Here is a 26,949-nt window from a genome sequence, read left to right as displayed (position 1 = left end):
ATCTTTTGCTCATAGCATGGCAAAATTATCTGTGGTTTTCATTTTTTACTAAAATGTTCTGCCAAAGAAAAAAATTTCAGTGTTTGGATATTTGTGTATTATAGATACATTGTTGTGCAATATTTGCTGTAAAATATTGTTGACAGTATAGTCTGGTTGTGGTGGCTCATGCCTATAATCCCAGCACTTTGGGAGGTCAAGGCCAGTGGATCACTTGAAGTCAGGAGTTCAAGGCCAGTCTTGCCAGCATGACAAAATCCTGTGTCAGCTAAAAATACAAAAACTAGCCAGGCATGGTGGCACACACGTGTAATCCCAGCTACTTGGGAGGCTGAGGCAGGAGAATCATTTGAACCTGGGAGGTGGAGGCTGCAGTGAGCAGATATCATGCCACTGTGCTCCAGTGTGGCCAACAGAGGGAGACTCTGTTTCAAAAAAAAGTACATTATTAAAAATATATATACGAAAATATATTGAATATATATGCTTATAAAGCTATGAAAATGGATAGAATATATATACTCATCAATAATTCTAGTTATTCTCTTGTGAAAAATTTGCACTGTTTTTTTGATTTTGTCATTACACTATATGTGCCTTTTTAGAATTTTCAGGAACACAGTATTTTTTATTCACTGTTATAAACATCAGAATCTAGTAAATATTTAATATATGACCAATACTAAGAAATACAGAAATTTAAAAGAAAATTATTACAGGACACCAATATAGAGACCTAAATATGCACCTATGAAATAATTGCCTAAAGATGCTTCTGATGGGAAAAGTTGTGACATCAGTCACACCGGTGTCCCTGTTTGGGCACCAGCTGTGACGAGTATCACATCAGGGTCACCACCTGAGATGCTGATCACCACCTGCAAAAGTCTGTCCTGCAGACCCTGACTCAGTGATAGATGAATGAAATACACTCTTACACACCAGAGTACAGTGAATTTGAGTGGGCTAGAGATGGTCATCAGCTGCTCTCAGAGGGCAGTTGCTGCTAACTGACCACGACTCCTTTTTCCTCCTCATATTATTCAGAATAGATTTAATAACAGAGGTTCTAAGTGAACATGCTTTTGGATAATTAACATGGTTAAAAGAATGGTTTTACGAATGATAAAAGGTCTTTGTTCCCGGGCCTAAATAAACAACATTAACAGGTAATTCCCTTCGATTTCCCCCTGAGAGGACCATCCAGCACAAAGTTTACATGAGTAAACAGAGTAGAGACAACGGAATGTAGGGTAAACAGACTTAACTGGGGAAGCTCTTATTGTCCTTAAATCTTCACCCTGTGACTTAATACTCTAACATAAGAACTGGCTGCCTTCAGCCTGTTTCATTAAAATCTTTCTGCCTTCCAAAATGTTTGAGACTATAATCTTCTAGCTTTCCTTAATATTTTGCCAACCACCCCGAGTGAATCCCAACAGATAGTGAGATTATAAATATTGTGTCTTCATGGTTCTGCCTCTATTATCTACAAAGAGGCACTTCAAAAACATAGTCATATTTTCAAGTATAACAAAAGTCCAATATGACTAAGAATTTTGTTTTTCATCAGAGGAAATAATTTATCAGTATTTTCTGCTCTAATGTGACACTCATTTGCTCTAATGGGACACTCAACGTTTCATTTATGTACTGTTTTATTAACCTTCTTCTGCATTTTGAGATTGGTAAAGTATCTTTAATTACATTTCTTTAAAAAATTTTACTTTGAGCTAATTTTGGACTTCAGAAAATTTACAAAGATAATAAATAGTGTTTTCAGATTCCCCTCGTCTAGCTTCCTCTCATGCTAACATCTTACACACCCATAGTACAACTATCAAAAACAGAAAATTAACATTGGCACAGTGTTATTAGACATTCAAATTTCACCAATTTATTTATTAATGTCCTTTTATGTTTTTCAGTAGCCTATCCAGCATCCCACACTGTATTTAGTTGTGATTTATCCTTAATTTATCCTATTCTGTGAAAGTTTCTTAGTCTTTCCTTGTCTTTTATGATCTTGTCCCCCTTGAAGAATACTGATCAGTTAAGTTTGTAGATGATCCTTCAATTTGGGTTTGATGTTTACCTATGACTAGATTTCCTTTCTAATGCATTGTATCAAGGGTTTCATAATGTTGATGTGTCTCATTACTAGTGATGTTAATCTTGATCATGTGGGTAAAGTGATGTCTGGCAAGGTTTTCTGCTGTAAAGGTGCTATCATTACCTTTATAGTCAGTATACATTTTGAAAGATGTACTTTACGACTATAAAAATCTTGTTTCTCCTCAATCTTTCACACACTTATTTTAGTACAAATCACTGGATCTTCAATTATTACTGTAGTGTTTGCTAACAGTAGTTTTCCATTTCCCTTTCTTTTATATTTACTAATTAAAAGTCTACTATAGAGAAGAGCTCTTTATTCACTCCTATTACATTATTTGATTATTGAACTATATCAGCACGGACAGATAAATATTTGTTTTACTCCATGGATTAAAATATAATATTATTAATTACTTTGTTCAAATTATTTCATCTTTGAAATAATTCCTTCAGGTTGGTGCCTGTCTTCTTTCAACAAGTTCCTATTTATGCATTTATTTGAGCACTTTCTTACTTTTTGGCACAAGAAGATGTTCCCAAGTAAACTTAAATCCAGTGTTAGAATCACACATTTCTCTAAGAAACTCTGATTTCTTTGATTAGAGAAAGGTAGTTAGAGACCAAGATTTCGGTGTCAGTTGTTCTCAGTGCTATAGGGGTGTCATACTGGCTCATATACATATAAGCATGAGGCAGTATGCATAGATATACATGGTTTGTTCTGCTGAGACGACTTAGAAACACTGCAGAAATTACATAGTTATATATATTTATATATAATAGTTATAGGTATGTGTATATATATATATATATATATATATATATATAACCACCTGCAAAAGTTGTATAGCTTTATATGCATGTAAAACTATATTTCTGTATTTATCAGATTACAAATATTAAATAACATAAGTTTATATTAATACCTCTAATTCCAGAACAAGACCACAGGTTCATTTTAGCCTTCCATATTTCTTATTAGTAGATTTCTTTCTACAACAATATTGAAATTTAGTGATGATTTTCTTTTTACACAGTTATTTTGCAGGTTACATTTCTTCTGTCTTCGTCTAATTACATGTGTGTGGATTTGTGCGCAGTTTGTGTTGTCATTAATTTATTTTAAATCATTTGTAGAGAGGAATTTGAGAGGTTGGTTACTACAATCTGAATTGTCTTAAGCCATTCATTAACTAACCCATTTTTATTTCATTAACTGAAATCAACACAGAATAGTGAAATCCTATGAAATCAGAAACACTAGGTAGCAGTCAATCTCTGCTGATATCTCTGTAACTTTAAACAACTTTATATACAATGAAATTAACAGTGATGGGAATCAGTTATATCATCTGAAAATAGAGAACTTATGGTAACTAATTTTTAAGATTCCTTTCACATTTATAGTAACTCAAGAGATTATTGGAAACAATATTGTTAGATCAATTTTGTGCCAAAATCAAAAAATGTGGTCTCAGTAGAACATATTGATTAAAAGTATTCTCTGAGTTAAATCTGGGTTCTAACACTTGGTAGCTTTGTGATCTTATACTAATTATATCTCAGTCTCAGTTCTTTTTTCTATATAAGAAGTTTTGTTGTTCAATTCTCTAAATTAAATTTTTGAGTCTATGTGGAAAACTTTTAAATGACTAAATCTATCTTTTTAAAAGTTTTAGATGTATTCATCCTTTTTCTTTTATATTGTGTCAATTTTTATAAGCTGTATTTTTCTAAGAATCTGCTGATTCCATTCAATTTTATTGACAGTTGTTTATTTATCCTCTCTTGATCTTTTTAAGATGGTAAGAGCTTTAGAAATATCTCATTTCATTCCAATATTAGATGAGCTAAATTTTCTTTCTCTTGTTTTATCAGTCATGCTAGAGGTATATCAAATTTGTTAGTTATTCCCAAAATTTAACTTTTGGTTTTACTGATCTTTTTATGTATTTCTGTATTTTCATTCTTTCTACTTTTGTGTTTATTTTGTTGCTATTTTAATAAAAAATAATATTTAGTAATTACTTTTGAATAATTTATTCTAACATATGCACTTATATCAATAAATATTCATTTAGATCCTACATTATAAAGAGAGTACTTTTTTGAATTAAGGCCCATTATGTCTTTTATTAAAATAATAACTATAAGGTTTTCTTTGGGAAGGATTAGTGATTTCATGGTATTTGTATTTTCAACCCTTCTATTCTCAATTTACTTTTGTATTCTTATTTTTATATGTCTTTTATAAACAGTATGTATTATTCTTAAATCAGTCTGAAAATCATTGCATTTAGTCCAATTTATTCTAATGATTTAGCTGATATATTTAAGTTTAAATTAACATCTTTTTATGATCTTTCTCTTTTCCCACATGTTCCATGTATTTCAGTCTCTTCTTTTGAGTTGATTTTTAAATTTTATTCCATTTATATCCCTTGTTTTTCTATTCTTTTTTAGATATCCATAGAAATTGTTATACATATTCTTAATTTATGAAAGCCTTTACCTTTTCTCTCTTCCTGGACAATGAGTGACATTTATGTAAAAATCTCTACTTACCTCCTGATATACATTTTGTTCTATAATTCTCTAAATATTTTGCCATTATAAAATACAATTTCCAAAATCATAATCCATTACTCTTTTTTGTTTTATGCAGTCAATGTTTGATTAGGTTAAACCATATATTTACCACTTTCTTTAAGAATTTATATTTTGTATTTGATAATCTGGTACCAAACACTCTTAAGTTTTCGGGTTTTAAATAATGCTTTTTTTTTTGAAGTATGCTCAAATAACTTTATTTTACACGCCTAATGCTCAGACTCTGAAGTGAAACATCTTTTCAAATAGAAAAAAACCAAGAGTGAAAAGCTGTGGTAGATGGCATTATGATGGTAGCCTGATATTGTCTATGTCAAAATAAAATATCTCAGTTAAGATAGCGCATATCCTAACCCTCCTGGCTGCCTTAGTAGAGTTTCATTTTTCCTATCTTTATTTTATTTTACTTAAGTTCTGGGATACAAGTACAGAACGTGTAGGTTTTTACATAGGTATATGCATGCCATGGCGGTTTGCTGTACCTATCAACAAGTGAACTAAGATTTAAACTCCCCACACATTAGGTATTTGTCCTAGTGTTCTTCCTCCCTTTGTCCCCCATTTCCCAACTGGCCCTGGTGTGTGTTATTTCCCTCAATGTGTCCATGTGTTCTCATTGTTCAACTTCCACTTAGAGTGAGAACATGCAGTATAATATGCAGTGTTTGGTTTTCTGTTCCTGTATATGTTTGCTGAGGATGATGGCTTCCAACTTCCTCCATGTCCCTGCAAAGGATATGATCATGTTCCTTTTTATGGCTGCATGGTATTCCATGGTGTATATGTACCATATTTGCTTTATCTAATCTATCATTGGTAGGCGTTTGGGTTAGTTCCAAGTCTTTGCTATTGTGAATAGTGCTGCAATAAACATATATGTACATATGTATTTATACTAGAATGATTTATAATCCTGTGGGCATATACCCAGTAATGGAATTGCTGGGTCAAATGGTATTTCTAGTTTTAGATCCTTGAGGAATCGCCACACTGTCTTCCACAATGGTTGAACTAATTTACACTCCCACTAACAGTGTAAAAGCATTCCTATTTTTTCACATCCTCTCCAGCATCTGTTGTCTCCAGATTTTTTAATGATCACCATTCTAACTGGTGTGAGATGACATCTCATTGTGGTTTTGATTTGCATTTCTCTAATGACCAGTGATAAGAGCTTTTTTCCATATGTTTGTTGGTTGCATAAATGTCTTCTTTTGAGAAGTGTCTGTTCACATCCTTTGCCCACTTTTTGATGGGGTTGTTTTTTTCTTGTAAATTTGTTCAAGTTCCTTGTAGATCCTGGATATTAGCTCTTTTTTCAGATGCATAGGTTACAAAAATGTTCCCCCGTTCTGTAGGTTTCCTGTTCACTCTGATGATAGTTTCTTTTGCTGTGCAGAAGCTCTTTATAGTTTAATTAGATTCCATTTATCAATTTTGGCTTTTGTAGCCATTGCTTTTGGTGTTTTAGTCATGAAGTCTTTGCCCATGCCTATGTCCTGAATGGTATTGCCTAGGTTTTTCTTCTAGGGTTTTTATGGTTTTGGGTTTTACCTTTAAGACTGTAATCCATTTTGAGTTAATTTTTGTATAAGGTGTAAGGAAGGGATCTATTTCAGTTTTCTGCATATGGCTAGCCTCTCTTCCCAGCACCACTTATTAAATAGGAAATCATTTCCCCATTGCTTGTTTTTGTCAGGTTTGTCAAAGATCAGATGGTTGTAGATGTGTGATGTTATTTCTGAGGTCTCTTTTATTTTTCATTAGTCTGTATGTCTGTTTTGGTACCAGTACCATGCTGTTTTGATTACTGTAGCCTTGTAGTACAGTTTAAAGTCAGGTAGCATGATACTTCCAGCTTTGTTCTTTTTGCTTATAAATGCGTTGGTTATGCAGGCTCCTTTTTGATTCCATATGAAATTTAAAGTAGTTTTTTTCTAATTCTGTGAAGAATGTCAATGGCAGTTTGATGCAAATAGCATTGAATCTATAAATTACTTTGGGCCATATGGCCATTTTCATGATACAGATTTTTTTTATCCTTGATGATGGAATGTTTTTCTGTTCATTTGTGTCCTCTCTATTTCCTTGAGGAGTGGTTTGTAGTTCTCCTTGAAGAGGTCCTTCACATACCTTGTTAGCTATATTCCAAGGTGTTTTATTCTCTTTGTAGCAATTGTGAATGGAACTTCATTTATGATTTGGCTCTCTGCTTGTCTATTGTTGGTGTATAGGAATGCTTGTAGTTTTTGCACATTGATTTTCTATTCTCAGACTTTGTTGAAGTTGCTTATCTGATTAAGGAGTTTTTGGACTCAGATGATTGGGTTTTCTAAATATAGACTCATGTTTTCTGCAAACGGAGACTATTTGACTTCCTGTCTTTTATTTGAATAGCTTTTATTCCTTTCTCTTGCCTGATTGCCCTGGTGAGAGCTTCCAATATTATGTTGAATAGGAGTGGTGAGAGAGGGCATCTTTATCTTGTGCCAGCTTTTAAAGGGAATGTTTCTAGCTTTTGCCCATTTGGTATGATAATTGGCTGTGGGTTTGTCATAAATAGTTCTTTTTTGTGATATGTTCTATCAATGCCTAGTTTATTGAAAGTTTTTTTTTTTTTTTTTTTTTTTTTTTTTTTTGAGATGGAGTTTCGCTCTTGTTACCCAGGCTGGAGTGCAATGGCGCGATCCCAGCTCACCGCACCCTCCGCCTCCTGATTTCAGGCAATTCTCCTGCCTCAGCCTCCTGAGTACCTGGGATTACAGGCATGCACCACCATGCCCAGCTTTTTTTTGTATTTTTAGTAGAGACGAGGTTTCACCATGTTGACCAGGATGGTCTCGATCTCTTGACCTCGTGATCCACCCGCCTCGGCCTCCCACAGTGCTGGGATTACAGGCTTGAGCCACCACGCCCGGCCTATTGAAAGTTTTTAACATGAAGGGACATTGAATTTTATTGAAGGCCTTTTCTGCATCTATTGAGATAATCATGTGGTTTTTGTCATTAGTTCTATTTATGTTATGGATTATGTTTATCAATTTGCATATGTTGATCCAGTCTTGTATCCCATGAATGAAGCTGAATTGATTGTGGTGCATAAGATTCTTGATGAGCTTCTGGATTTGGTTTTCCAGTATTTTACTGAGAATTTTCCCATTGGTGTTCATCAGGGATATTGGCCTGAAGTTTTTTTTTTTTTTTTTTTTTTTTTTTTTTATTGTGTCTCTGACAGGTTTTGGTATCAGGATGATACTGGCAAATAGACTTTAAACTAACAAAGGTCAAAAATGACCAAGAAGGGCATTACATAATGCTAAAGAGATCAATTAAACAAGAAGAGCTAACTATCCTAAATATATATGCCCCCAATACAGGAGCACCCAGATTCATAAAACCAGTTCTTAGAGACCTACAAAGAGACGTAGACTCCTACACAATAATAGTGGGAGACTTCAACATCCCACTGTCAATGTTAGACAGATCGACAATACAGAAAATGAATAAGATATTCAGGACTTAAGCTCAGCTCTGGACCTAATAGACATCTATAGAACTCTCCACCCTAAATCAATGAAATATACATTCTTATCAGTGCCACATGGCACTTATTCTAAAATCGACCATGTAATTTCAAGTTCAACACTTCTCAGCAAATGTAAAGGAATGGAAATCATAACAGTCTCTCAGACCACATTGCAATCAAATTAGAGCTCAGGATTAAGAAACTCACTCAAAGCCACACAACTACATGGAAATTGAACAAACTACTTCTTAATGCCTTCTGGGTAAACAATGAAATTTAGGCAGAAATCAAGAAGTTTTTTAAATCAGTGAGAACAAAGAGACAATGTACTAGAATTTTGGGACATGACTAAAGCCGTGTTAAGAGAGAAATTTACCAACAGCTAGACTAATAAAGAAGAAAAGAAAAAATAATCAAATGGACCTAATAAAAATGATAAAGGAGACATCACCACTGACCCCACAGAAATACAAACAAACCATTAGAAAATACTATAAACACCTCTATGCAAATAAACTATATAAACTAGAAAATACAGATAGATTACCATCCCAAGACTAAACCAGGAAGCAGTCAAATCCCTGAATAGACCAATAACAAGTTCTGAAATTGAGGCACTAATTAATAGCCTATGAATCAAAAAAAGCCCAGAACCAGATGGATTCACAGTGGAATTCTACCAACATACAAAGAGCAGCTGGTGCCATTCCTTCTGAAACTATTCCAAGTAATTGAAAAGGTAGGCATCCTCCCTAACTCAAATAATACATTATTTATGATGATTATTTTACTGCTGTTGAATTTTTTTGGATTAGCAATTTTTTTTAGCAACTTAAATGCATATTTTTTATGACTTCTGACTCAGAATGTTGCTATTGAGATTTCACCTGTTTATATAATTGCTACTCTGTTAAGGATATTTTTATCTTTCTGGATGGTTTTAAGACTTCTTTCTTTGTATTTTATTTTCTGAAATTTTACTATTTATGTCTAGTTGTGATTTAAAAAAAAATTTAGCTTGTGTGGACTAGGAATTCTTGAATGAATTGATCACTTCTCTAAAGTTTTAGTTATAATCGCTAAAAATATTGCCCCATCTCTTTTTCAGTAAAATTGGTAAAATTTTAAGCATATAAATAATAACATAACATACGTCTATCAGCTTCACAATTTATTAGCATGTAGTGAAAAAAGTATTCTAATATATTTATATTTCTGGATTTTTTCCCCTTCCAAATTTTTTGTATTTTTTTCTTCATAGGTATAGCTAATAATTTATCTGTTTTACAGTTTTACTCCAAAGAATCAGTTTACTTCCCATTCCTCTACCATAAAAATAAAATTCCCTTCTGATCCTGTCCTAAATATTACCATTTTATAGCATCTTATGTACACTCCAGTTCTTATGTCCTTAGATACTAACTTGTAGAAAAGTTTTACAAGGAATATGTATTTCTTATGGAAACATTTAAATATACAGATAAGCACAAAAAGGAAAATGAAAAGTCCTCTGTAATTCTGTCCCTAAAGAAAATCATAACTACATATCTTATATATTCTTATATATTCTTCTCATGCATTATAAACATTTTTGATTTTATTTTATCTATCTATGTGTCTATTATTCATTTACTTATGAAGTTTTCTTTTCAAGTTTTATTTTAGATTCTGTGGGTACCTGTGCAGGTTTGTTACCTAGGCATATTGTGTGATGCTAAGGTTTGATAATGAATCGTCCTATCACCCAGGTACTAAGCATAGTACCCAACAGTTGTTTTTCAACTCTTGCCTGCCTCAGTCTGCACTCTAGCAGTCCCTAGTGTCTATTGTTGCCATCTTTATGTCAATTAGTACTCAATATTTAATCCCCACTTATTTTATTTATTTATTTATTTATTTTTTGAAACAGAGTCTCACTTTGTTGCCCAGACCAGAGTGCAGTGGTGAGATCTCAGCTCACTGCAACCTCTGCCACCTGGGTTCAAGTGACTCTCCTGCCTTAGCCTCCTGAGTAGCTGGAATTACAGGCATGCATCATCATGCCTTGCTAATTCTGTATTTTTAGTAGAGACAGGTTTTCACCTCATGGGCCAGGCTGGTCTCAAACTCCTGACTTCAGTTGATTCACCTGCTTCGGCTTCTCAAAGTGTTGGGATTACAGGCATGAGCCACCATGCTGGCCTTAATTCCTACTTATAAGTGAGATCATGTGATATTTGATTTTGTCTTTCTGAATTAATTCACGTAGGATAATGGGCTCCAGCTTCATCCATGTTTCTGCAAATTACATGATTTTATTTTTCATGGCTGTGTAGTGTTCCATGACATATATATATCACATAAAGAAGTAGCTTTTATCTTTATTTGTTGTGTTAGGTGTTGTTTACTATATAATTTTTTTCCAAATTTATTTAAAATATTTCCATTTTCTACATGTATCATGTTATTATATTATCCATATCCTTTATTTAGCAGTGAGAGCACTAATTTCATATTCATTTTGATTTTAAAAATTAGTTGGCATTAGAATGGGAAAAGTAGAGAAATAGCTATAATGTGTATTAGCATATAAAATTGGGATAAATATTAAGTTCAGTGTACAGAAATATTATTTTTTAAATTCCTAAATTCAAACAGTGTTGTTAGTATTTAATTTCTCTCCTAATTTCTTGGCTGTGTTATTCAATGGGCTTCATTGTCTCACATCAAAATGGCCACTGACATGGTACGTAAGTAACCAGACTGACATAACGACAGCAGAAAAATATAGTCAAAAAGATATGTCTTCCCACTTTGTATAAAAGGAGAGTCCAAAGGATTGCCCTGTTGGAATAACTAATGTCTTGGGCCTATTCCCAGATTAATCAATGTTATCATAGAATGATATACCCTGAATGACCAGGCTTGAGTTATATCTAAAATTCCACATTTTGGCAATTTTGCTGGGTAAAATAACAGAAGAAAGGGGATTAGAAAATATTCTAGGGTTTATTTGCATTCAAAATGGAGTTACAGGGCCTGGTTTCATGTTTTTACATTTAACAAACAGAAGCCCAGATAACATATGGAAAACAATATTTTGTAGGTATTCTACAACCAATAAAATGGTATTGTAATCCCCAAGGTAAGGAAAAAAATAGGTTGAGACATACAGTTTTGCTAGTTTATTTCCCAGAGGCAGTGACCAATTTATAGCTATAGGAAAGGACATCAGACAGAGCTCTATGGTATCACTGAGTTGAGGGGATGAAAATCAATATTCAGACCAAAGCAGATAGAATTTGTAGGATAGTACACTGGAGTTGAGAAAGTTGCACTGAAAGAGGGAGGTCTCAATTGATTTACAGAAGCTGTGAATGATGGCAAATTCCTTGTCAGAATCTATGCAGTCAGAAGATGATGGATACTTCAAAGTACCAAACGCAAACAAACAGAAAATCTGACAACCTAGAATTCTATATCAAGTGAAAATATTTTTCAAAGATGATGATGAAGTAAGGTAAATTCAGAGAAGCAAAAAAGGTAGGTGAATCTATTGTCAATAGACTTGAACTTCAACATATGTTAAAGAAAGTCTTCAGGCAGAAGGTAAGAGACACTAGAAAGAAAATTTGGATCTATGTGATGTAATCACAGCTGGGAAATCATAAATGTATGTGTAAACATAGTTGCCTTTCTCATTTTTTAATTTCTTCAAAAAATAACATTATTTAAAGCAAAATAAATAATAGTAATATATTTTGTGCTTCATAATATTATTAAAAATAAAATAACAGAAATAAAGCAAGGTGAGAAATGGAAGTAGTATTGTAAAATTCTTACATTATATGTGAAGAAATACATATAGTTGATGGCAGGTTATAGTGAATCAAAGATATATATTGTAAGTCCACACATTTATAAAATAAAACAAAGTATAATTAATTATAATTTAAAATTATTCGTCATTATTTAATAAACTCATATTGAAATTAAAATACCACAAAAATACAATTAACCCCAAAAATGCAGGAAACATGGAAAACAGCAAAGAACAGATGGAACTGAAATGAGATGAATAATAATATATACCCAAATATATCAGCAATTGCAGCAAATGTAAACTCTGCAGTGTAATTAAAAGGTATAAGTTGTTAGATTGGTTTAAAAAATATGACCCAACTATATAATTTCTCAATGAATATCACATTAAATGAACACAGCTTAAAAATAAAATGACATAAAAATATATGCCATATAAATGCTAATCAAAAAGAAGTTATAGTAATTATATTAATGTCAGATAAAGTGTATTTTAGAACAGGCAAGAATGTTATCAATTTATCAAGAAAGCAGAACAGTTCTTGTCTTGGTTCAAACTGCTATAACAAGATACCATAGACAGGGTGGCTTAAGCAAAAATATTTATTTTTCACTGTTTTTAAAGTCTGGGGAGTCCAAGATCAAGGTTCTGGCCGATTGAGGTTCTGGTGACGGTACCCTTCCTAGTTTTCAAACTGCTCTCTTCCCATTATATCTTCACATAGTGGTTGGGGATAGGGAGGGGGTGGGGAGAGAAAAAGAGAAAGAATTCTCTCTTTTCTTATAAAGGTGCTACTCTCATCATGAGGACTATACCCTCCTGATGGAATTACTTCCCAAAAGCCCATCTCCAAATACCATCACAACGGAGATTAGTCTTTCAACATATATATTTTGGGGGTTGGGGGGATTCAACGCAAACATTCAGTCCATAGCACTCCTGAATGTATATGCTCATATGGCAGAATTAAAAATACATGAAGCAAATATAGCTGTGATTTCAAAGAGAAGTAGACAGCCTCACAATTATTAGAGAGTTAAATACTGTACTCTCTGTAATTGAAGCAATAAATAGAAAATCAGTAAGTATACAGAGATTTGACAACACGTTCATCCAACTTGGCCTAATTCCCATTTATAAAACACTTCACCCAACAACCAAAGAATGCACATTCTTTTCAAGTGCACATGGAACATGCACCAAAATAAACCATAATATGGGCCACAAAACAAGTCTCAATAAATTTCAAAGGCTTAAAATTATATGAAGTAAAGGTGGCTAGCAAGATGGCTGAATAGGAACAGCTCTGGTCTGCATCTCCCAGCTAGATCAATTCAGAAGAAAGGTGATTTCCGCATTTCCAGTTGAGGTACATGGCTCATCTCATTGGGATTGGTTATACTGTGGGTGCAGCCCATAGAGGGTGAGCTGGAGCAGGATGGGGTGCCATCTCACCTGGGAAGCACAAGGGGTTGGGGAACTCCCTTCCCTAGTCAAGGGAAGCATGAGAGACTGCCATGAGGAACAAGGCATTCCAGCCCAGATACAATGCTTTTCCCATAGTCTTTGAAATGCGCAGACCAGGAGATACCCTTGGGTGCCTACACTGCCAGGACCCTAGGTTTCAAGCACAAAACTGGGTGGTCATTTGGGCAGACACCAAGCTAGTCACAGGGGTTTTTCTTTCATGCTCTAGTGAGACAGAGCCATTCACTCCCCTGGAAAGGGGATTGAAGCCAGGGAGCCAAATTGTCTAGCTCAGCAGATACCACCCCGATGGAGTCCAGCAATCTTAGATCCACTGGCTTGAAAATCTTGCTGCCAGCACAGCAGGCTGAAGCCAACCTGGGATGCTTGAGCTTGGTGGGGGCAGGGGTACCCACCACTACCAAGGCTGGAGTAGGCAGTTTTCCCCTCACAGTGTAAACAAAGCTACCAGGAAGTTTGAACTGGGTGGACCACACTAAAGCTTAGCAAAGTCTCTGTAGCCAGACTCCCTTTCTAGATTCTTTCTCTTTGGGCAAGGAATCTCTGAAAGAAAGGCAGCAGCCCCAGTTGGGTGCTTATAGATAAAACTCTCATCTTTTCAGGACAGAGCATTCAGAGGAAGGGGTGACTGTGGGCACAGCTTCAGCAGACTTAAATGTTCCTGCATGCTGACTCTGAAGAGAGCAGTGGATCTCCCAGCACAGCACTTGAGATCTGCTAAGGCACAGATGGCCTATTCAAGTGGGTCCCTGAACCCCGTGCCTCCTGACTGGGAGAAACTTCCCAGCAGGGGTCAACAGACCCCTCATATAGGAGAGTTCTGGCTGGCATCTGGCAGGTGCCCCTCTGAAACAAAACTTTGAGAGGAAGGAACAGGCAGCAGTTTTTGCTGTTCTGCAGCCTTGACTGGTGATACCCAGGAGAACAGAGTCTAGAGTGGATCCCCAGCAAACTCCAGCAGAAGTGCAGCAAATGGTTCTGACTGTTAGAAGGAAAACTAACAAACAGAAAAAAACTAGCATCAACATTAACAAAGAGTATGTCCACATAAAAACCCCATCCGCAGGTTCCCAATATCAAAGACCAAAGGTAGATAAATCCATAAAGATGAAAAGAAAAGAAAAAAAAAGCTCAATAAGGCTGAAAATTCCAACAACCAGAATGCCTCTTCTCCTTCAAAGGAACACAACTCCTCGCCAGCAAGGGAACAAAACTAGACAGAGAATGAGTTTGATGAATTGACAAAATTAGGCTTCAGAAGGTGGGTAATAACAAACTCCTCCAAGATAAAGGAGCATATTCAAATCCAATGTAAGGAAGCTAAGAACCTTCATGAAAGGTTAGAGAAATTGCTATCTAGAATAACTAGTTTAGAGTAGAACATAAATGACCTGATAAAGCTGAAGAACACAGCACGAGAACTTTGTGAAGCATACACAAGTATCAATAGCTGAATTGATCAAGTGGAAGAAAAGATATAGGGATTGAAGATAAAATTAATGAAATAAAGCATGAAGACAAGATTAGAGAAAAAAGAATGGAAAGGAACAAGAAAACCCTCCAAAAAATATGAGACTATATCAAATGACCAAACATAAGTTTGATTGGTGTACCTGAAAGTGATGGGGAGAATGAAACCAAGTTGGAAATTACACTTCAGGATACTATCTAGGAGAACTTATCCAACCTAGCAAGACAGGCCAACATTCAAATTCAGGAAATACAGAGAACACCACAAAGATAGTCCTCAAGAAGAACAACCCCAAGACAGATAATTGTCAGATTCCCCAAGGTTGAAACAAAGAAAAAAATGTTAAGGGCAGGCAGAGGGAAAGATTGGGTTGCCCATAAAGGAAAGCCCATCAGACTAATAGAGTGGATCTCTCTGTAGAAACTCTACAAGCCAGGAGAGTGGGGTCTGATATTCAACATTCTAAAGAAAAGAATTTTCAACCCAGAATTTCATATCCAGCCAAACTAAGCTCCTAAATGAAGGAGAAATAACATCCTTTACAGAGAAGCAAATGCTGGGGGATTTTGTCACCACTATGTCTGCCTAACAAGAGCTCCTGAAGGAAACACTAAGTATGGAAAGAAAAAACTGGTACCAGCCACTGCAAAAATAAAAATGTAAAGACCATCTACAGTATGAAGAAACTGCATGAACCATGGGCAAAATAACCAGCTAGCATCATAATGATAGAATCAAATTCACACATATCAACATGCATCTTAAATGTAAATGGGCTAACTGCCCCAATTAAAAGGCACAGACTGGCAAATTGGATAAAGAGTCAAGACCCATCAGATGCTGTACTCAGGAGACACAAGTCACGTGCAAAGACACACGTAGGCTCAGAATAAAGAGATGGAGGAAGATTTACCAAACAAATAGAAAGAAAAAAAAAGCAGGGGTTGTAAACCCAGTCTCTGATAAAACACACTACATATTTTATACCAACAAAGATTTTTAAAAAGGCAGGGCATTACATAATGGCACAGAGATCAATGCAACAAGAAGAGCTAACTATCCTAAATATATATGCACCTAATACCAGAGCACTCAGATTTATAAAGCAAATTCTTAGAGACCTACAAAGAGACTTAGACTCCCACAAAATAGTGGGAGACTTTAACATCTTACTGTCAACATTAGACGAATCAACGAGTCAGAAAGTTAATAAGTATATTCAGGAGTTGAACTTAGCTCTGGACCAAGTAAACCTAATAGAAATCTGCCGAACTCTCCACCCCAAATCAAACAAAATATACATTTTTCTCAGTACCACATAGCACTTATTCTAAAATTGACCACATAATTGGAAGTAAAACATCCCTCAGCAAATGCAAATGAATGGAAATCATAACAAACAGTCGCTCAGACCACAGTGCAATCAAATTAGAGGATTAAGATACTCACTCAAAATAGCATAACTAAATGGAAACGGAACAACCTGCTCCTGAATGACTACTGGATAAATAATGAAATTAAGGTAGAAATAAATACATTTTTTTTTGAAACCAATGAGAACAAGACACAATGTACCAGAATCTCTGGGGCCCAGAAAAACAGTGCTTAGAGGGAAATTTATAGCACCAAATTACCCACAGGAGAAAAAGGGAAAGATCTAAAATTGACACTGTAACAGCACAATTAAAAGAACTAGAGAAGCAAAAGCAAGCAGACTCAAAAGCTAGTAGAAGACAAGAAATAACTAAGATCAGAGCAGAACTGAAGAAGATAGAGAAACACACACAAAAAAGCATTAAAAAAAATCGATGACTCCAAGAGCTGGTTTTTGGAAAAGTTTAACAAAATAAATAGACTGCTAGCCAGACTAATAAAGAAGAAAAGAGAGGAGAATCAAGTAGACACAATAAAAAATGATAAAGGGGAGATCACTGCTGATCCCACAGAAATACAAACTACTATCAGAGAATACTATAATCTCTTCCATGCAAACAAACTAGAAAATCTAGAAGAAATGGATGGATTCCTAGACATATACATCCTCCCAAGACTAAACCAGGGAGAAGTCAAATCCCTGAATAGATCAATAACAAGTTCTAAAATTGAGGCAGTAATTAATAGCCTACCAACCAAAAAAAAAAAAAAAAAAAATCCCGGGACCAGATGGATTCACAGCTGAATTCTACCAGAGGTAATAAGAGGAGCTGGCACTATTCCTCCTGCAAATATTCCAAACAATAGAAAAAGAGGTACTTCTCCCTAGTTCATTATATATATAATTATTATTATTTTTTAAAGAGCGTCTTGCTCTGTGACCCAGGCTGGATTGCAGTGGCACAACCATGGTCGGCTCCCTACAACCTCTGCCTCTGAGGTTCAAGTGATTATTCTGCCTCAGCCTCCCTAGCAGCTGGGACTACATGTGCATGCCACCATGCCGGCTAATTTTTGTATTTTAGTAGAGATGGGTGTTTCACCATATTGGCCAGGCTGGTCTCAAACTCCTGACTTCGTGATCCACCTGCTTTGGCCTCCCAAAGTGCTGGGATTACAGGCATGAGCCACCACGACAGGCCTGAGATAAAAAATTTTAACAATATACTATTAAGAGAAAAATACTGGCTATGAAAGAATATTCATAATTTTATCCTCTCTGTTTAAAAATAAAGATTGAAAGAATATATACGCAAACATTTTCCCTTTTTTTGGTAATACTTTGCTGCACTGTCTGAAAATTGACAATCAATATGCATTATGAAGTTACATGGCTAGTTTAAAGTACTCACTGTGTGTAACAGGTCGTGGGCTCAATGCTTTACATGCATTTTGATTTTGTTTAATTTTCTCCACAACCTGAAGTAGTATAACCAACCCATTTTACAGAGTTGAGACTGAGGCTCAGAGACTGAAAATTAAATGCCTGAGGTTGCAGTCAATAAGAGGCAGAGCTGGGACTGAAACCTACATGTATCTTACAACAAGTTTGTGTTCTGACAGTAGGCTAGTCAGCGTCACAGAGCATGGAGTAGATAGTGCGTGCCTGCTAGGATGGACTAGGTACCACTGTAGGTAATAAACAGCCTCAAACAATGGAAATTTATAACACTGAAGACTTTTCCCACTCATGCTGCAATTTCTCTATGGCTCTCCTGGGCTCTGTGCTCCACATCCCCTCGTCTGCCATCAGAATAAAGGAGCAGCCTCCATATGGGACCTGTCAGTGGCTCTAAGAGATGAAGGAGAGGGTGGCCAGTCTCAATGGCTCCCAACTCTTTTGCCTTAAGGTGACACACTTCACTTCCACTCATGTCTTCTGAGTCAAAGCAAATCCCATAACTACCTCCACCATCAAGGGACCCAGAGGAGAATCTGAAATACTTGTTGGACTCCATGAAGGCCACCATATGGTATCAGCCTATGCGGGAGACTGGAGGGGCAGAGGGGGGGAGTGAGGAATTGATGGGATGTGCTTTATCCTCAACCAGGTGGAGTTTGTTCCAGAGCTGCATAGAATCATCACCAGCATGATCAAATAGGTTAACCTTAGAAAAAGTGGTTAGTTCAGACATAATCAGCAGTGAACTCAGAATCAATTGAATGACATTGAGTCAGTAAACCTCTGCCTCAGTTTCCCCATATGATAATGGTAAAGATGGTGGCATTGGGAGAGTTGATTTGGAAGGATATCAGGAGTGTAAAAATTTCAACATTTTAGTTCCTTTAAGCTAAATCCAGGCACTGTCTTTCCTGCAGGTCTCCTGTTTCTTTCAGATTGCACAGGTGAGAGTGCTCAGATGAGGGCTGGAGCCCATAAAATATTGGCTCCCATACCAACAGTTCCCCTGTGTTGTGCATGCATTCTGTGCATTTTCCTGTGCTAAACACTGTCCCAAAACATTGTGGGGCCTGATTCTTCCTCCTTGTTCCAATGGCCCTGGGTGACTCAGTGCCCATTCAATGACCAGGACACAGAGGTCTTAGAGGGATGCTCTGTGAGGCCCCAGGTGCCAGCTGCTTCCCTGTCAACATGTGAGGCAAGGAACAGGGCATCGTCTGTAATGGGCAGTGGCCAGTCAGGCTTGGTGACTCTACTTGGTCACCAGATGATCTTACACCTGCCACCTCTGATGGATCCACTGCCTCTGTGGCTGTTTGTGCTCCTGATGCTCCAGTGCCTGCCTGAGCATCCCAGCCTAGGCCCAATGCCACTGAAGATGGAGTTGCCTCTGGGGACTAAGGAGTCCTATAGGACTCACTCAGCTGTCCCCAGGAGTGCCCAGACCCTCGTTCTTATCCAGTACCTAAGAGCCCTACCCCCTGGCCCTCCCTCAACAATTGTAAATGATGATTTACTGCTGTTATCATCATCACTGCCTTTAGTGGCCAAGGACCTTCCAAGGTGCCAGCTCTGGAAGGAAAGATGTCCTTGGGAGGTGATGACACTCAGAACACAGGTGCTCAACATATTGCTTCCCCCTATCCTCAGACAGTCCTTGACACAGCCACTGACACTTCCGTTGTGTGGAAGAAAATCAACCCAGGGTCACACACCTACTCAGCAGCACAAATCTGAGGTTCCTGGCCCTACCTTCATGAGGGACCTGCCTGCAAGGGAGGTTGACCCTGGCTTTGGGGAGCCTTTCCTGGGTGGCATGAATCACCTCCCTTGTTTGAGCCCCCAAACTCTGCTCACATCTCCTTCCTTTCCCTGTCTCTGCTTGGGCTATAATCAAGGTGACCCCAGAAACCCTTAATGGACATCATGGTACTCTCTGCTGTTCACTTTTGGGCTAATCTGACTTCAACCCCAACTTACTTGGTCTCTCCTTTTACAACCAAGACAACCCAGATCTGGAGCCCTTTATGCAGGTGACAGCATACAAATAGAATTGAATGCCATAGTTGTGTTATCCCTGTTTGGTTTTTGTTTTGCTTCTTCTCTTAGGGTTGCTTTTTTCTTTATGCTAAAGGCATTGGCTTTCCATTTGTAGCATCAATAGAAATTTGCGGTTTACAATAACTTTGTCATAGTCAATGGTAAAGAGATTTAAAGCTGTGGTTTTCATCTGCCAGAGGCCTGAGTGATTTCGAGCACACTCTGTGTGATCAGGCAGAAGCAGGCCTTTGGGAAGTTTAGCTGAGGTTGGGGCCAGGAAAGATGATGGACAGTGGGGGTCTGACCTGGTCACCAGACCCCTGGGTCCTGCCTACCTGCTTGGCATTCCCCACCCATCACTCATGAGGCTGTCAAACCCTCTGGGTATTGTGGCCAAATCCCCCAGGAGAGAGGCTGACAAACTTTGTCAAGTGCACAGATTCCTTGGACATCCCTGGGAGGTCAATCATGAGAGTCAACTTGGTTTTCTTCTTCTGATTAGGGTTCAGAATTAAATGTCTACCCTCACAGGCAGTAAGATAATATAGATAAATGACATCATCACCCTGTTTCAGATGTTAACATGTCTAGGTATTAGGGGTGATTTGAGACCACACAACCTTGTGCCACAAAGTATAATTCCGAGGCCAGAGGGAGACATTTGATTGCCATGTTATGATCTTATCACTGAGTGTAAAGGCAGTCTTGTTTCATTTTGGATTCTTTCTTATGTTTATATTTTATAAGGACACTTTGAATTGCCAAGCATATAATAATTTTTTGTTAGCTTTTAATCAATGACATCTAGCACAATTATGTGATCAGAAACTTGCTGTGTGAATGGATTTCTCTGAAATATACAGTATTGAGATTTGCTTGATGAACAAAATAAGTCAAGTTAATTTTTGTAAATGTACCATGCATGCTTAAAACAAATGTAGCTTCAACATTTGTTCCCAAGACACAGATATGATGGATGGATGGCTCCATGGATGTGATGGAGATGGTTTACTATTGGGACCCTCTGCATCCTTCTGATGTTTTGTTGCTTAGAATATGAATGGCTGAGAGAAGGCTGTGGAGCCTCCCACTCTGCTTGTGTGTGAGGTTCTTCCTGCCATCCTGCCATCATTTGTTTCTTATGTTTTGCAGCCAAGACTGACTGTGAGAAACCCTGGGAGCTCAGGAAGGAAGGAGCCGCCCAGAAGCAGGGACAGGGAGCTGGTGGGGAAGACCGGAAATCAGGTCTGTGAAGGTTCCAGAGAGGACCTGTCCTTGGGATGTATGTGGGGGGCTGAGATGGGGGAGGGGGTATTGGAGGATGTGGATGCTCTGTGGAACGTCCACTGTGAGGTACCAGGTTCCGGGGCAGGGGATTGGTGGAGAGGGAGTATAAAGCCCCAGGGTTGCTTAGGCAGTGCCCCGACAGGAGAAGGTATGGTGGAAACCAGAGTCCTGGTCTCCGTCTAATTGCTCCTGAGCCTCCCACTTTCTTGCCCTGCATGTCCTGTTGCTTCCCTGATAGACTTTCTCCCTGACTTGTAGCTGAACGTTCTACTTGCCCTTGAAGAATTAGTTTGAACTGGATCCTTTCCCAGACCCCTTTCTCCTCCCCTCCTCCAGGTGCCCAATAGCTCCCCTTCCCCTCTCTTTTTCCCTCCCCTCCCCTTCCCTAGCTCAGATCCTACCCCTATTTCCCCATCCGCTTCCCTATCTCAGCCCTAAGCCACCCCCACCTCTGTCCTGGCTGCCTCAGCGTGACCTGAGACGAGCAGGACACGCGCGTGTGACAGCTGCTCTTTTGGCTCCTCCTGCTGGTGTTTCCCAGCCATCAATCCACCCATGTGTGTAGATGCTGGACCCACAGTTTCTACCTTGTTATTGGGCTGTGTCACATGGCAAATTATACAGCACAGGTCTGTAATTTCAGTGCTTTTGGGGGTTAAGGTGGGCAGATCACCTGAGTCCAGGAGTTTAAGACTAGCCTGGGCATCAGAGCCAAACCGCATCTCTACAAAAGATTCCTAAAAGATTAGTTGGTCCTGGTGGTGTGTAGCTGTAGTCCCAGCTACTGGAGAGGCTGAAGTGGGAGGATCGCTTGGGCCCAGGAGTTGGAGGTTGCAGTGAGCTGAGATCGTCCCATTGCACTCTTGTCTCAAACAAAATGAACCAAAACAAAGTGAAATGTCATTTGAGTTTTGTGTCCACTGGTTTGATGACGTTTTAGGAACTTCTGAGTCATCCCTGTCTTCTGCTCTTGAGGGCTGCCTCTAGGGAGTCTGTGTCCAGTCAGTGTGATGGGAGCTGAGAAGCCCATCAGATGGGAGAGGAAAGGGCTGCACCTGCTGGGATGTTTGCAATGTGGGAGTCACTAGGAGTGACATGACCAGGATGTGAATGAGGACCATATTGTCTTTTATTTTGTAAAATGTGTATGGTACAGATTATTGATTGACCCAAAGCACAAAGGGTCTTAATGTCCTTATGTTGTCCAAATATAAAGAAATGGCAGGCTAATGTGGTGGCTCACACCTGTAATTGGGAGGCTGAGGCCAGTGGATCAGGTGAGGTCAGGAGTTCCAGACCAGCCTGACAAACATGGTGAAACCACGTCTTTATCAAAAACATAAAAATTAGCCAGGCATGGTGGCAGGCGCCTGTAATCTCAGCTACTTGAGAGGCTGAGGCAGGAGAATGGCTTGAACCCAGATGGCGGAGGTTGCAGTGAGCTGAGATTGTGCCACTGCACTCCAGCCTGGGCAACCAAGTGGCACACTGTCTCAAAAAAAAAAAAAAAAAAAAAGTCTTCCTCTTGTCTTCCAGGCTGGAGTGAAATCGCATGATCTTGGCTTACTGCAACCTCCGCCTCCCTGATTCAAGTGGTTCTCCTGCCTCAGCCTCCTGAGTAGCTGGGATTCCAGGTGCCCACCACCACACCTGGCTAATTTTTGTATTCTTAGTAGAGATGAGGTTTCACCATGTTGGCCAGGCTGGTCTGGAACTCCTGAGCTCAGGTGATCCGCTGGCCTCTGCCTCCCAAAGTAATCCCTCCTGGGATTACAGGCATGAGCCACCGCACCTGGCCTTTTTGTGATTTTTTTTTTTTTTTAGATCATCAGCTATTGTTAGTGTTAATGTATTTTATGTGTGGCCTAAGACAACTTTCCTTCTTTTAATATTGCCCAGGGAAACCAAAAAACTGGATATCCCTGCTTTACATCAAGAAAAAAAGACACTCTACATTTGGAATGCCTAAAAACACTGCCAGCCATGCAAAAAAACATGAGACTGGTAACTTCCAATCTTTTTTGAAGCAGTGGAATCCCCTGGTGATATCTGAGGGGTGTGGTTACCTCTTGGAGAAGGTTGATGGTTTCTGAAGATTATTATTATTTTTTACTGAAATATTGTAAACGTCACTGACCTTTTCATTATTTCAACTATTATTATTCCAGGTTATCAGTTTTCTACCTGATTATTTGTATCCTGGGCATGACTTTCTTCATGTTCTGTGGATGCTTATCACTATTGTGTTTCTGGGAGTTTCTACAGTTGGCCTTTTTCTCCAAAAAATTGGCTTGTGTGAGAGTATATTTACTTCCCATAGAGGTATACTTGTAATCACAAATAAGAAGAAATTATTTAAAATAGTTAATGGTTCTGGACTTTATTATGATTATTAGGTTTCACCAAAAACATCAGGGAAATTATTTATTAGCATAAGAATTATAAAAATATCTGCCATTTATATTATTAAAATTAAATAGGTTGGTATTTGTTTAATAGAATGTCAACACAGCTTTGGGTCAAAAATCAATTTTTGGGGTTTTGTTTGTTTGTTTGTTTACCTTTGTGCTCTTTATCGGGAATGGAGCATGAATTTTCAGGACTTAAATAGGAAATTCTGTCTAAACTTTTCTGCTTTATGATTTTTCGTATGGCTGGAAGGAAAGCTTTCACTGTCTTCTCTAAAGGTTCACTGCAGAAACAAACTGACAACAGACAGCTTAACAGGAGAAGAAAAACACAGAACAGGCATAAACATGGGAACCAGCCAAAAAATGAAACTGTAAGAAGGGCCAGATGGTTGATGCTTAAAGAGCACCCTCTTTGCAGATGGAGACAATTCCGAGGGGCAGCCAGTGATTTTTAGAAGAAGGAGCCCAAGGAACAAAAAGTTGATTTGAGACAAAGTTCCTCTGAGATCATAGGGAAGAGGTGACAAACTGCAGGAAGGTGAAGGGCAGAGCTACACTAAGTCTCATGATGCAGAGAAAGCCCCAGAGAATCTCAGAACTGCCCTTCAGAGAATCAATGAAAAGTGTGTCCCAGCAGGGTAATTTCAAATGACATCATTCGAAGTGCATGTTCCAGGTTGCAGGTGGAGAAGGATTAGTGTGTCCAAGGTCTGTACTTGGTAAGAATTTGGTTGCTAAGTTGTGCCGTCATCTGAGCCTTTTTGTCCATTGGGTAAATTGAGCTCTACATTTTCTCTTGCCACTCATGACAGTAAAAATGTGGTTGTCTGGGGGCTGACCCTCCTTCTGAACAATGACCCAAGAAAAAAGCCCTAATACTATAATGCTTTTTATATTCAAGGGAAGTGGAAGTATGTTTTCTTTATACAACCTAGATAATTACACATCATTTGGGACTGCCTTTCAAGATATCTAGAAAACAGAAAATAGATGAGTTATGAAGACATCTAGGCACATTTAACAGTCTCTCCTTTCTTTCTTTCTTTTTTTTTTTTTTCTTGAAACAGAGTCTCATTCTGTGGCCCAGGCTGGAGTGCAGTGGCATAATCTCAGCTCAATGCAATCTCTGCCTCCCAGGTTCCTGCGATTCTCCTGCCCCAGCCTCCCAAGTAGCTGGAATTACAGGCGTGCACCACCATGCCCGCCTACTTTTTGTATTTTTAGTAGAGACAGGATTTCACCCTGTTTATTAGGCTGGTCTTGAACTCATGAACTCAGATGATCCTCCCGCCTCAGCCTCCCAAAGTGCTGGGATTAGAGGTGTCAGCCACCACACCCTACTACATTTAACAGTCTGTACCCCACTTAGTTCTGAGTCCTGAACAGAGAATTGTTAATATAAATTGAGGGAAGTTTTTTTTTTTTTTTTTTGACAGAGTCTGGCTCTGTCACTCAGACTGGAGTATAATGGTGTGATCTTGGATCATTGCAACCTCTACCTCCTGGGTTTAAGTGATTCTCCGCCTCAGCCTCCCCAGTAGCTGGAACTATAGGTGCTCACCACCATGCCCAGCTAATTTTTGTATATTTAGTAGAGATGGGGTTTCACCATGTTTGCCAGGCTGGTCTCAAGCTCCCAGTCTCAAGTGATTTTCCCACCTTGGCCTCTCAAAGTGCTGGGATTACAAGCGTGAGCCACCATGCCTGGGGAGGGGATATTTTTTAATGTACCACTTTTTAAATATTCCATTAAGGAAAGTTTAGTTGAGCTGTTTGTCTTGGACATCTTTATACCTTCTCATCTTTCTCCTTGTCATCTAGTCATCTATTCGATTATCTCCTAAGCAGGGACATCGTGGGTGCCATGAAACATTCATGCATCATGGTGTTTCTTTGCTTCTCATTCTTCATGTTTTGTTTTGTTTTTTTAAATTTCTTCTAGCTCCAAACTGGACCACCTCCGTTTCCTATGAAATCCAGCAGAAACTGTGAGATAGATGTGGTGGCTCTCTCATCTTTTTAGATTACCCATTGCTTCTATCAAAATCCTAGTACATATTTTGTTTCTATCTTATGTGCAGAAATCAGAGAAAACAAATTCTACAAAGAACTTAAAAGATGTTCTTTCAGGCTGGGTGTGGCGACTTTTTCAGATGCTCCTTCTGCAAGAAAGGCTCTTTGACAACTGGGTAAGTTTTGTTTGTTTGTTTGTTTTTCTTGCTTTTAGGTATAGTCTGCCCGGTCAGGACATGGATGTATTTTTCTCCCCAAAGCTCTGTGCTCAAGCCTTGGAGAGGGATATGGCAGAGAGGAAGGCCACCTACAAGCAGCACAGGTAGGTCATTGTGATGGATGTTTTTTCTTTTTGAGCTGGAGTCTCACTCTATCACTCAGGCTGGATGGAGTGCAGTGGTGCGATCTCAGCTCACTGCAACCTCCACCTCCTGGGTTTAAGCAATTATCTGCCTCAGGCTCCTGAGTAGCTTGGATTACAAGCCTGCGCCACTACACCCATCTAATTTTGTATTTTTAGTAGAGACAACGTTTCTTGGTCAGGCTGATCTCAAACTCCTGACCTCAGGTGATCCACCCACCTCAGACTCCCAAAACTCTGGGATTGCAGGTGTGAACCACCATACCCAGTTGTGATGGTCATTTTTAAGGATGTTTTTGTTTTAAGATGAAGCTTAGAGTGTCTAGTAAGAAACGTGGTGTTTTAATTCTTCTTCAAGTCAATTCTTTCTCTGCCATCTAGATGGGAAATGAGGAAAAAGCAGAGAGTGCCAGAGAGACACATGAGTCAGAAGCCAGCCCAGAAATGCCTGTGCCTAGAGAATCCTTTCTGAAGAGGTAGGAGCTCGCTGTGAAGGCAGCCACTTAATTTCTGCTGCACAGTCCACACACCCTGCTTCTCCTGTTGGGGACAAGGGCTTGGGTGTGGTAATTGTTATGTTTCCAGAAACAGTTCCAAGCACTTATGAAGAGAACAGTTGTCCCGTTGGGTGGCAGGACCCCATTTTTCTCAGGTGCCTTAGCTGAATGGCTCTTGGCTGGTCCGCTAATGCTGGAGCTCAGGCCCCTCCACTGCCTGTGGACATTGCCCCACCCTGGTGTCTTGGCTATTTTTAACTGAGAAGATGATCCTACAAGGCAAATGGACCAGCTCCCTTTCCCACCTGGAGTCAGTGTGAAGGCTTTGTTTTTCTTTCATTTGAGAAAATTAACAATAGCATTTTAGAATGGGAGCCATAAGTGCTGATGACAGCAGAGATTTCCTGGCTATGTCTTCATGGATTATGTCCCTCCCTCCCTCCCTTCCTTCCTTCCTTCCTTCCTTCCTTCGCTTCAGAAGCAAAGGCT

General features: G+C 38.5%; 1 long non-coding RNA gene across 1 annotated transcript; it reads left to right on the top strand.

Moving 5' to 3' along the window:
• Nucleotides 1-419: 419 nt before the first annotated feature.
• On the top strand, nucleotides 420-21,163 carry LOC116530464. Its single transcript, XR_004260013.1, has 3 exons — nucleotides 420-440; nucleotides 19,463-19,469; nucleotides 21,044-21,163. It is a non-coding gene; the product is annotated as an uncharacterized LOC116530464 (long non-coding RNA).
• Nucleotides 21,164-26,949: the final 5,786 nt, after the last annotated feature.

Source organism: Sapajus apella, unplaced genomic scaffold (genome assembly GCF_009761245.1).
Source record: "Sapajus apella isolate SASKATOON/1434 unplaced genomic scaffold, GSC_monkey_1.0 scaffold67, whole genome shotgun sequence".
NCBI classification, from domain to species: domain Eukaryota; kingdom Metazoa; phylum Chordata; class Mammalia; order Primates; family Cebidae; genus Sapajus; species Sapajus apella.
The sequence above is the reverse complement of the archived record's forward strand: the minus strand, read 5'-3'. Positions and strand labels throughout refer to the sequence as shown.